Source organism: Centropristis striata, chromosome 9 (assembly GCF_030273125.1).
Source record: "Centropristis striata isolate RG_2023a ecotype Rhode Island chromosome 9, C.striata_1.0, whole genome shotgun sequence".
Classification (NCBI taxonomy): Eukaryota; Metazoa; Chordata; class Actinopteri; order Perciformes; family Serranidae; genus Centropristis; species Centropristis striata.
In genome coordinates, this window is record NC_081525.1 from 35,478,201 (window position 1) to 35,490,817 (window position 12,617).

At 41.0% G+C, this 12,617-nt stretch overlaps 1 protein-coding gene across 2 annotated transcripts in view; it reads left to right on the forward strand.

Moving 5' to 3' along the window:
- Nucleotides 1-12,617, forward strand: part of tle2b (TLE family member 2, transcriptional corepressor b) — a 96,262-nt gene that overhangs the window by 41,207 nt on the left and 42,438 nt on the right. The window lies entirely within an intron of this gene.

The window sequence follows — 12,617 nt, forward strand, 5'->3', positions numbered from 1 at the left end:
TAATTTGCTAATCCTTTGTGACATTTATTGACTCACAGGCCACTTTATTAGCTCGCAGGGTGTACCTTATTAAGTAGCAGTGTGGTCTTCTGCTGCTGTAGCCCGTCTGCTTCAAAATTGGACATGTTGTGTCTTCTGCATACCTTGGTTGTAATGAGTGGTTATTTGAGTTACTGTTGCCTTTCTATCATCTTCTCCTCTGACCTCTGGCATCAATTGGGTTTTTTCGGACCATTCTCTATAAACCCTAGAGATGGTTGTTAGATCAGTTTGTTAAACACTCAGACCAGCCCGTCTCACACCAACAACCATGCCATGTTCAAAGTCACTTAAATCACATTTCTTCTCCATTCTGATGCTTGGTTTGAACTTCTGCAGCTTGTCTTCACCATGTCCACATGTCTGAATACATTGAGTTACTGCTATGTGATTGGCTGATTAGATATTCATGTTAACAAGCAGTTGAACAGCTGTACACAATAAAGTAGCCGGTAAGTGCATTTAACCTCTTGAAACCCACATGGTAAGCCTAGGATTAAGATAGACCTTATTTTCTGTATTTTCTGTTCTTTTTCAGCCACATGCTACATAAACACAGTTGCAGAAACTAGAAGATGCAGCCTCATACATGCATTTTGGCCTTACAGTTCTTCTGTTATAAGCTTTGGCTCAGGGGGTGGGGTTCATGCAGAAAAAGTTTGGGAACCCCTGATAAAAATGCAAAGCAAAGGCTTGTTTTTCTGCCTTTTATTTGGTAAATTATAATGAGTCAGCAAGAGCAACAAGTGGTTTCAACACTGAGCTATGGATGGCTGATTTTATTAGTTTTAGTAAGGGGTCAGTGCACAACACTGTAGCTTACCTCTCCATGCCTCCATATGGAATATAAACACAAGTACAAGAAACCAGCAGAGTGTGTTTCCTGCACAATTATGATATCCCTATTCACCAATTATTTATTCATGTGGACAGTGTCTTTTCTCTGCTGTTATCAGGCAAAACAAACGCTGGCTGCTGATGTGAGAATTAGGGAATAATAATACTATTAAGATGGCTGGTACCGGCGGTAACCATAGCAATGGCAAATGTACAGTATGTTTCGCAGAACTGGTGGCGGCAGACTTGAGGTTAACTGGCACTAGATGTCGACACGGCTTAGCTATTATCTGCAGAATGGGATAGTGAGGACACCGCTTCTTCCAAACAATGTAAAGACCAAACCCAGGTAGAAGGAGATAAAAGAAGGTCAGTGCAGATTGTGTATCATTTCCATTTATCTTCACTGTGATCCGGTATTCTTGAATGAAGACATGTGTATGATGAGCAGGGTGCGCTCTCAGGAGTCTGCCTGTCAGTCCCTACACTTGCTGCTAATTTGCTGTCTGGGGCACACTGCAGAAAAGGGAGACAATTTGCAGAAAGTCGGATACATTTTCAAACAGACAAAAAGGCAGACAGACAGCTGTTCTGCTGTGTTCAAAGACCTCAGAATCATTATTAGGGTTCGGAATCATTTAAATAATGTGATCCTGGTACCAGCACCTGTAACCCTTAAAGTACTTCATTTCATACCTTTGTTTTCCACTTCATTTTAATACCCATCATTCAGGAAGCATTCAGTTGTGAAAAATGCCTCCGCCACTCCTCCTCACTAAAATTATTTTTTACACTTATACCAGTATTGTGAACAATTACACTTCACAAGAGCTAAGACAAAGTTTGCCAGCGTGGCTGATGACTTTTCAGACTCAGCGGGTACAATTTGTATAAAAATCTAAAAATTAAGTAACTGTATTAACTGATGACTTTCAGCCCATTATGCATTAGACGTACATTAATGGTTGCAGTTGATTAAAAACACTATGAGTATGTATTTCTAATTTGATTGAAGTAAAATTGATGACTTTTGACACTTACAGCCGTGACGTATTCAGCTGTACAACATTTACAGTAACAGGGTCACTCATGAAACTGTAACACAGGGTACCATTTCAAAAGGAGGAAACTGTGTGAGAAAAACACAGAGTTGATGGTGGAATAAACTTTGACACACCACTGGCATGCCAGGTGCAGTTAACACAGTGCGAGTGTCGTTCAATGTTGCAAAAACAAAGACGCTCACATTTATTATTTGGAAAATAATGCGTTCAGTTCGTTCACCAAAAATATGAGCTGTCAAAATACGCCGCGTTCGACAACACCAAACTAACTGTTGGTTGTAGCTGCTGCTGTAGAAAGAAAAACTTAGCATTAGATCAAACAATGCTAAGGCTACATTGATTAATCAACATAATAAATGAAGTTGATGCTGAAAATTTGAAGACTCATTGAAAATTTTCTTACTTTTGCTGCTTTAATGACATTCAGTTAATAAAAAAACCCCCATTAAAATATGAAATTGTCAATTTTTTATTTGGAAAAACTGTTACCATTTAGAATAATCAATTAATCGATAAGATAATCAGTAGAAAAATAGTAATTAGTGGAAGCTCTAAGGGTATCGTTTGACTGGATAAGTTTGAATACTACTGGCTTATTTCAGTTGATACTTTTATACTATCAAGTACTGATTAATCATTATCCAGTGCAATGGCATCTTCCTTTAAGGTGTTTAAGGTGCCTGTGTCTCCCTCTGGCTTTAATCTATCTGACTGTCATGCTCCCTCTGCTGTCATGGAAGACAAGAGGGGATGTTTTTTTCAGATTTTACAATGAGCTGCTCCCAGCATGCCTGGCATAATGCTTTTAGAAAGCAGCTCATTGTTTGAAACAATCTCTAAAAACGCCCTCAAATGAAAGCCTCCACACTCTGCACTTTAACCTCATAATCATTGTGTCATTTCACCATCAAGGTAATTATAGCACAAAAGCATCAAACAGCGGGTTTCTGTCCAAATACTTGTAGTGCAGTCAGTGTACATACTTATTCCAGACTCCACTACTGGCTGATGTTACCTTCAGTGGAAGTTAGGGATGATGCCAGATGAGTTTAAGAGAAGAGGAATATTTTAATCGATCTGCACCAAAGATATCAAATCCCACTCCAGATCCTTTATTTGTCCTATTGATTATTTAATCAATTAGTCAATGTTCCAGGTGAAGCCGCTGCCAAAAAAGTCTTATTCAATTTTGTTGAAAAACTGCAAACTGTTGCCTTAATTCACATTGTGTTCGGAAATACAAATAAATGTGTAGCTGACAGCATTTTCCACATGACACCAAGCTTCTGTTTCCAGTTTTATAGTAACATTTCGCAAGTGCACTTTGCCTCTAAAGTGCTGCTACTGGTTGGAGGCTCCATTTGTGCCTCAGTGTGAAATTTATAATGAGGATAATAGAAAGTCTGGCCTAACACTTTTGCCTTAACAGATGCAGACTAGCCCATTGTAATGACACAAAACACTCTACGACACTATAGATCACCTTGTTAGATTTACATCGCCACTGAAAAATCTGCTTATATCCCAATTTTATGTCAGCTGTCAGGGATAATAGGAGAATGATGGCTCGTTGCTGTCATATGAGTATTAGAAAACAATAATGATTGTCATATTAGAGGAAGCATCTGTAGGTATAAGTGAGATTATTTAATGTGTATCAGAGAACAGGTAACATCTGCTTCTCTGCTATACTGAATACTAACTATTACATCTGGAAAGAAGTAAGAAAGTTTGTTGCAGCTCAATGTAAAGTAATATTTAATTTAAATAAGAGCAAGATATGCAGATGTCTGTGTCAGGAACCTGTCAGTGTAGTCCGTGAGCTCCAAATTGCCTTCATGTTCATTTTTCCTGCCTCAAATTGAACTAAAATTGTTTTGAAAACTGAAATTGTCCCCTCAGCTCAGAATTCAGTCCTAGTCTCATGGACCAAAGACGTGAGCCGCATTTGTAAAAAAAAAAAGAGAGAGAGAGAGAAAAAATGACATATACGTGCACAATAAAACTGAGTTATGGATGGATGGGATGGATTGATTCCTTAACCTAACAGCAGACACAACTTTTGACAGAGCAATAATCAGAACGTGGGAGAGACAGACAGACAGACAATAAAGCTAAACGTTATCAGCTTCTATAATGAGCTGTTATATTAATGTGTTCTGATGGCGCCGCCCTCTAGCGATGAACAACACCAAGGTGAAAAGTGAAGTTACGGAGTATGAAAGGAAAGGGGGAAGTTAAAGCATGAAAATTTGCCACTATTCCAGTTCCAATTTTTGATATTAACGTCATCCTTGTAACTACTTCATCTTTAGCATTTACGTGCAATGATTTTACTATTATATTTCCAGTTAGTATGAAATTGTAGTGCTGCTTTTTTCCCCTAAACCATAGGCTTACACCCATAGTCATCTATGTTTGTTGTTCATACAAAGCTGGAGTGGGCAGTTTTTTGGAAAAGAAAAAAAAGAAAAAGAACAAATTTGAAAAACAACCCTCCTGCAGCTCTCACCTCTCAGCTGAGCAGCTGTTACCAACGCTTTTCTGAAAGGTTTTTCTGCAGTTGAATTAGTCTTCCATCATCAGAAGGAATGTGCACATGCATCTGCATTTAAAGAGCAGCTAATAGGAACACACGCTCTTTGAAATTACCTGTATACTGCCCTGAAAACAGAGCCAAGAGGAGGTGCAGACGTCTAGTTTCTCTAATATGCTGAAAGTTTATTATAGAAGAAAATGTAACTCTTATTTTGTAAAGGCCACTTTTTGGAAGGAGAGAGAGAGAGAGAGAGAGAGGAGAGAGAGAGGAGAGAGAGAGAGATAAAGGAGTGAGAGAAAGAGAGAAAGATGGTTGGCAACAACAAAGCCAGGCAGAGCTGAACTGTCAGCTCTTGTCGCCAAAAAGAAGAAATGGACTGGGGTGCTGGCTGCACCTCTGAGAGATGGACAGAGAAGGAGGAGGAGGAGGAGTGGTAGGAGGAGGGGGATAGGTGGGGAAGACAGAGGGAGGCCAAGGAGGGGAGTGTGTGGAAAATAGGAAGAGACGAGGGAGAGAGGAGAAGAAGGGAGAGGTGATGGGGATGACAGAAGGAGACCAAAAAGATACAGTCAGGCAAATGGGGGTAAAAAAGAGAGAGAGAGAAGAGAGAAATAAATCCACAATCCACAAAACAAGACTATGGGAAGAGTGAGAGAGAGAGGAAAGGTAGAAAGTATATGTTTGAGCAACAAGGAGGAAAAGAGCATATGTGGGGAAAAAGTGATACACGAGAGAAAAACAAGAGATCTGGTTAAAAAAAAAAATTGTTTAACTGGAGAGGTTGGGGGAGAGCGAGAGAGAGAAATATGAGGCAGATAGTAAAAGAGAACTTACAGTATCACAGATAGAAAAGGAAACAGAGAAGCGGAAATTGACAGAAATAGAATAGGCAGAAGAAGGTAGAAAGACAGCGTGATAGAATATAAAATGAAGGAACTGGTATAAAAAAAGTACATCAAAAAGAGACTGATAGAAAAAAGAGATAGCTCGAGAAGTGTGAGAGAGAAAGAGAGTGGACGAGGATAAGGCACAAAGGGAGAGGTTGTAGAATAGAGGTAGTTACAAAGGGAGAGAGGATGGAAAAATGAGTGGGATAGTTTGAAAAAAGTGAGAGTAAGATAATTAAAGAAAATGAGGACTTTGAAGATACTGCAAGAGAGAGAGGGAGAGAGAGAGAGAGAGACAGGGGAGAGAGAGAGAGAGAGAGTAAGGGAGATAGAGAAACTTGGGGGGGAAAAAGTGAGAGATGGCGGGGAGAGCTAATGTTGGAAAAAGTGAGAGAGCAGGGATGAGAGGAAAAGAGGGGATAGAGATTAATTGAACGGATGAAAGAGGAGAGGGTAAACAGGAAGGATGGAGCCTTAGAAGAGACAGATAAAGACCTCAGAGAACAGATGAGGGGGGTAAAAAAAGAGATGGAGATGAAAATTAGAGCCAAGAAAAAGGGAAAGCAACGGAGGGAGAAGGGAAGAAAAGGGGGAGGGCAGACAGTGAAAGAGGGAGATAGAGAGAGACATCAAGGGAAGGAGGGGAGCTTTGAGCTGCAGTGAGAAATAATGAATCATGAATAGATTTAACAGTATCTGCTCTTATTTCCTCTCCTCCTCCTCGTCCTCCTCCTCCCCCTCCCCCTCCCCCTCCTCTTTCTCCCCCCTCCAGCTTCCTCCTAACATCCTGTCGAGATCGCTGCTATTGCCTCTCTCCCCTCTCTGTCTCTTTCCCTATTGCACGCTCTGTCATTATCAGTGGCAGGGCCATCTCATGTCCCGGCATTAATTGAGCTGTAACAGTCATCCCGTGCCTTCCCTCGCCTTCCTTTTAGCCTCTTTTTTTTTTTTTTCTCTTTCACACTCGCTCTACATCTCCACCCCCTCCCTCACCTCTCTCTTCCGATATCTTGATCTCCCTCGTTTCCTCTCCATTTCTCTCCCTTCTTCTTCTCTTCCTCTTTCCCAGATGATTTTATCTGAATGATAACATCTCCCCCCCTCCTCCTCTTAACATCGGAACACATGCACATGCGCGTACACGCCATCACATTATCTCACTTGGTTCACTTCCATTATCATATCATATCATGTATATATATACTAGGTGAATCCCCCCGGAGGAGCGAGGGAGGCTATAAGGACTTTACCCTGCTCTCTGCGGTTGTTCTATATTCATTGATATAGCACTTCTGGGGCCTGGATAGTTATTGCCTGTATCTCCCGCTATGTGGAAGCGCACAACATGTATATTCAGTGATTTTGTAATTCAGTCATATTATGTGGTCTCACAGTGGTTGGTCCAGGACGGCTTATAGAAATGGTGATGTGATGTATGTGTTGTTGTAAGGTGTGTGGTGAATGGATTGAAGCGGGTTTTTGTATTGACAGCTGATTCTAGCAGCGGGATAACAGGATGATGGCGTGGAGGTGAAGAAGAAAAGAGGCTTTGTTCGACTTGAGTCCAGCGAGAGGCGGAGGCAGCTCCAAAAGCTTGTGACCAGAGTGCAGCCTGGGAAAATATGAAAATATGGAAGGCAAGGAAGGAAGTGAATGAGATATGCCTTCTCCTTCCATGAACAGCAAATTTCAAAGGGCCATTAAGCAAAGCAGAGAGCCAACAACTATTCAGTGGTAGCAGGACGACATCACAGCAGTATGAAACAGCAGGGAAACAATCTTATCTGTCCTCAAGATGCATTTGTTTCATAATATTTACTGAAATACATCCATCTATTTTCATCCGCTTGTCCGGGGCCGGGTCGCAGGGGCAGCAGGCTAAGCAAGGCATTGCAGACTTCCCTCTCCCCAGCCACAACGTCCAGCTCCTCCTGCGGGACCCCAAGGCGTTCCCAGGCCAGGAGAGAGATATAATCCCTCCACTGTGTTCTGGGTCTTCCCTGAGGCCTCCTACCAGTTCAACGTCCCCGGAAAGCATCTTTACCAGATGCCCAAACCACCTCAGCCGGCTCTTTTTCGACCCGAAGGAGCAGTGGCTCTACTCTGAGCTCCCTCCGGATGTCTGAGCTCCTTACCCTATCTCTAAGCCCAGCCACCATACGGAGGAAACTAATTTCAGCTACTTATATCGGCAATCTCATTCTTTCGGTCACTTCCCAAAGCTCATCACCCCATGGGTTGGACGTAGATGAACCGGTAAAAACGAGAGCTTTGCCTCGTGAATGAAAAAACCTGCTTCCATCACTAAAATCTATATTTTCATTATTCTAAATACATCTCAATTTGTAAACATAAACTTCAATATATATTGTTCATCTCTATCATTTTTTATTATTATTGCATAGTCTTAAAACGTTGATTAACTATGGCATCTTTGTTTTTATCTTTTCATCTTTTTTCTTTGAACAATTTTTGGCTTCTAGCATCTCCTGCAAAATGTTTTCTTTTTGTTACATTCTTCCTGTCTGTGCTAATAAACCAAAGATCCAAAAATATTGGAACTTGCGAGATCTTAACAAGCATAAAACTAATCTTGGAAACAAAAAAGTAAACTTGGTGAAAATGGACCTGTGGATGGAAAGACTAGTTGATCCAAAATGAGGTTTGACTCAAACACACCCAAAAAACACATTTTTATCTTGTGATGCTTGTAATGCACCATGATCCACACAGATCCACACTCAATTATTAGAAATATTGACTCACATATCTGTAATTTTAATTGAATCCCTGCCCAGATCTTATTAAACTTAACATAATCTGGATCGGCCGGCCTGACTCAAGTCTGGCTGTTTTGTATTAGCTGAAATTTAGTGAAGTTTTGTTGTATGAGGCATAAGAAGAGTGCATTGCAGTGAACTAACCTGTGTCTAAGTTCTTGGTGGATAAAAATACCAGATTTTTGTACACTTAAGTACACACAGCAGACATATAATTTTTTATCATGAAATACCTACAAAATTATTTATAAAATGGCAGTCGACCACAGCTGGCCAGTGGAAAGAGGCAGGAAAAGGGAAATGCTCTGCTGTCTAAGAGGGCTGCATCATTTACAGTGACACTGAATGACCTTGGGCAGTGAACGTGTGTGCCTGCAGCTCCGGTATGATGCCAACTGTTTTACTTGCTGGCCTTGCAAACTGAAATTACATCGACGCTGTAAATGGGTACACATCTCTTTCTCCGGTCTGAAGTGGAATGTGTATTTTGACATGTGCACATTTACTGCACCTCTTCACTGTTTCAGAGCTAATGGCTGATTTTAGCAGTAGGGTCCATTATTCCTTTGCTGGGATAGTGTCCCCCAGTAGCCCCTCTGGGCCAGCAGGGAAACCACTGTGGCAGCATTTCAATAACAGCCTAGGTAAGTGTTTCTAAATGACTGAGTTGGGATCTGACAGTGCATCAGGAAGAAAATGTTCATGAAAGGGTTCATCATTACACTGCGACTGTAGGTGCACACTTCTTCCTTTTCCACATATTAGTGTCTTCCCCTGAAAAGGAAACAGCAGTGCATGGAAAAAACACATGGTTTTAGCTAATGTTGCAGAATTCATTTATTTCCCTCAGCATTCACAATCATATCACTGGAAACAGGAAAATCCTGTCTTTGACTCCAATTTGGATGACTCAGTGTTGTTAATTCATTATGATTGTGCATGTACAATGATTACTGCTTTTAGCTGTGTAAAAATGTCTCCCTGATTTATTTAGAAATCGATACCCCGAGGAACAAAGTCGCAGCCCGTCAGAGTCAAGGCTGAGTGCTTGCTGATTGAAATACTGTGGACCCAAAGGTTAAAATTCTTCCAACAAGTTGTGTGTTTTACACGAGGTTACACTTTGAGCGGTGACACCAATTTAGGTCTGCAGGAAAAATTGTTAGGGAGCTGCTATGATGCTGGAATTTGTTTGCAGTTTACGGTGGTGCATAATTAGAGATTAGACAGGAAGAATATGTGTAGTTAAAAGCTGGGTCACAATTTAATTTTTAAAGTAGTTAATGCTATACAGTGCAAGCCTTCTTGGTGGCTAGGACACATATTTATAAAACAATAAAGCAAACAGGACTGCAGGATGAGAGCAGAGTGTGAATTTTTTAAAAGCAAAGTAAAAAGTAACAGGCAGAGAGGTGACCCAGTGGTGTTAGAGAGCATCACATTACTAAAAGGTGTCAGTGTGTCCTTGAGCTGATAGTCAACATCTACTTATATTAAGCTCTTTAGGATAATAACAGACTGAGTTAAAAGCCTAAAATGATCAGCTAAGAACTTAGTGAGCCAAACATCCAACACCATCATATTACTTATGTGTATTACTAAGAGAATACACATTTAGCAGAGTGCTTAGTATTCAGGCTTCTTACTGAAAGGGATAGTTTGGATTTTTTGAGGGGTTTGTATGAGAAACTTATTCAGTCAGTCAGTGCATTTACATGCACAGTTTAGTCAAGCTATGCTTAAAAATCGATATTGGTGTGTAATTGGACTTCTGTCCTTGTCTCAGTTTACATGCAACTGCTAATGTGACCAGCTACTGCCACCGACTAATGTGACCGGCTAATGTGACTGGTAACTGCAACTGGCTTTCTTGAATGTTTTTGTTCCGGGGTCATATGCTGGTGAGGGGGTGGAGCATGCGCACATGCATTGCCAGCAAAAATCCAATCCAATCCAATTCCAATCGCATTATCTGGGTGTCCTAATCAGAGTTGGAGAACTTCGACATTAGTCAGACTAACACGTTTACATTCACTTCAGTTGTCCGGTTATAGTCATATTAAGGCCATAATTCGTTTTTTTCAAGTGTCATGTAAACGTACTGACTGTATTACCTACAGTGGATGTTGGTTTCCAGTTCTTCCAGTTTGGAGAAGCAGACAGGAGTGCATGGAAGCAAAGTGATATATAGCTGTGGACAAAGACAGCAGCAAACTGTAATTTAGCCACCTAAAAAACTAATAGAGTTTAGAATATTTTCACAGCTTTACCTTACTATCTTGTTTAAGTTTACACAGGGAAAACTGAAGCTATTCTCTGATGCTTTCCTCAAAGCCACCAGACTCTATTGGAAAAAAAAAGGAATTTTACCATGCACAACATGGGAGTTTGTGCTCTACTGCTGGCTAGATCAGTTACTTTGCTTGTGTTATTGAGTGACTTTGGTTATTGAAAGGGTTAGCGTGAATTTACCCAAGTCACACTATAAAAAACTAACCGATCAAGGCAGCACTAAATCAGCAACTCTGCAAGGTTTTCTCCGAGGTAAAATTACTGTTTTTGTCAATGGAATCTGGTGGCTTTGACAAGAGTATAAAACGGATTCAGTTCAATATTTTGAATATAGCATATCATATGTTTTTCTGAGCACTGTTTACTGCAATAAAACACTAATAGATACCTCATACAACCTCACATCAATAAAAGTGAACTATCCCTTTAAACCAGCAGCTGTGCAGTCACCTGGTAACACCTCGGGTCCTGACACCCGACATGAGTCTGAAATTAATACTACTCGGGATATCATCGAAGCTGTGATGACATTTCAGCCATAGCTTATACTTTCTTTACACCACAGGTGCCATACGAATGCTAGGTTCACATACTGAAGACAGGATATTATAAGGACCAGTGTTAGCATATATATAGACTTTACATACTGTATCACAACACAAGATGGAGAAAAGACGTGGTTCACAGACCAGGCAGGATATTATAGGAAGCTGTGTTTGATAGTCAGGATGCTCGGCAGCCAGACTGTTTCCCCTGTGGACTCCTGAGGACAGATGAAGCAGCTGGCTGTCCTTCCTTCCTGCTCCCTCCTTTCATTTCACCACCACACATATGAGGCTGAGGGTGTGGGAGTGTGTGTGCTTTTGTGTGATAGAAAGGAGTAAGTAACCCCGTCTTTCTCTCATGTGATAGTTCATGTGATATAGCACACAATATCGGCATTATTTGCATTTTTAGCAGCCTGTATAACTGCTGAATAAACATCTGTGAATCGAGAAAAAGATGATGAACAAAGTAAAGATATAAATGGAGAAAATGAATAAAACAGAAACAGGGACTGAGGAAGATTAAGCCGGAGTACGAGCATGAGAGGGAGATCACATGAGAGAATGTTTATCTGTTTGTGTTGTATAAAAAAGTGTGTGTGCATACGCTTATCCTCCAGCCTAATTAGCCCGAGCTGTCTAGCCTTTTTATGCATGTGTTTGTGCACATGTGTCTGTGTGCGTGCGTTGGTATATTTGGCTGAAGTTGTGACCTGAATCCTCATTTCATTTGGGAGGGAGGAGAGAATGAGAAAGAGAAAGAGAGTTAAGGAAAGAGTGCAAGCAAGAGATGCCTTCATTTTCAACTCACCGCTTTGGTTCATAATAGGATTGGGCTTCTCTCCCTTTCCCCTTTTTCTTGCTCAATCTCACTCTTTCCATCCCCTCTGCCGTATTTTTTCTTTCTCCGCCATTCCCACCACCCAGCCAGTCTTTAATCCCACAGTTATGGTTAGATTTTTTTTTTTTATACTGCTTTAATTTAAAGGGCTGGATTAGGACGAACCTGCATATGTGGGTCAACTTTAACAGGCTTTGAAGAGGTCAAGTGATTTTACGTGTGTGTACGTGTGTGTGTTTATGGTATGTGTTTACACTCTCTCTGATCATTGGTGTATGCAGTCCCTCTTTGCACATGTTGTAGCATCTGTGCTGTGCTGTGTGTGTATGTGTGTGTATGTGTGTGTGTGTGTGTGTGTGTGTGTGCAGCTTTGATGTCTCCGTCTCATTCCCTCTCATACCGCGTGTGTATGCCTGTGCATACATGTGTAACAGAGCTCATTTGTGAATAATGAGGCATAGAGAGAGAGCGGGAATAGAGTGTGATATAACCCTTTAGGAATGATAGAAAATACATTGAGAGAAGGAAAAACAGTGAAAAAGAAAGATAGAAAGATGAGATGAAAGAGAAACGAGTGATTAAATTCCCAGGGAGCTAGCCTTTTAGCGTAATGGCTTTGTCACTCTGGCAGAGGAGCCCTGAGTAGCTACACAGACTGTATTGGCTTATCTTTGTGTGTGTGTGTGCGTGTGCGCGTGTGCGTGTGCATGTTTTTACAAACCATGTTCTGTGACCAGTGCTTGGAATGGAGCAAATAAGGTGCTAGCACTCTCAGGCAGCAGCTGAACAGCTT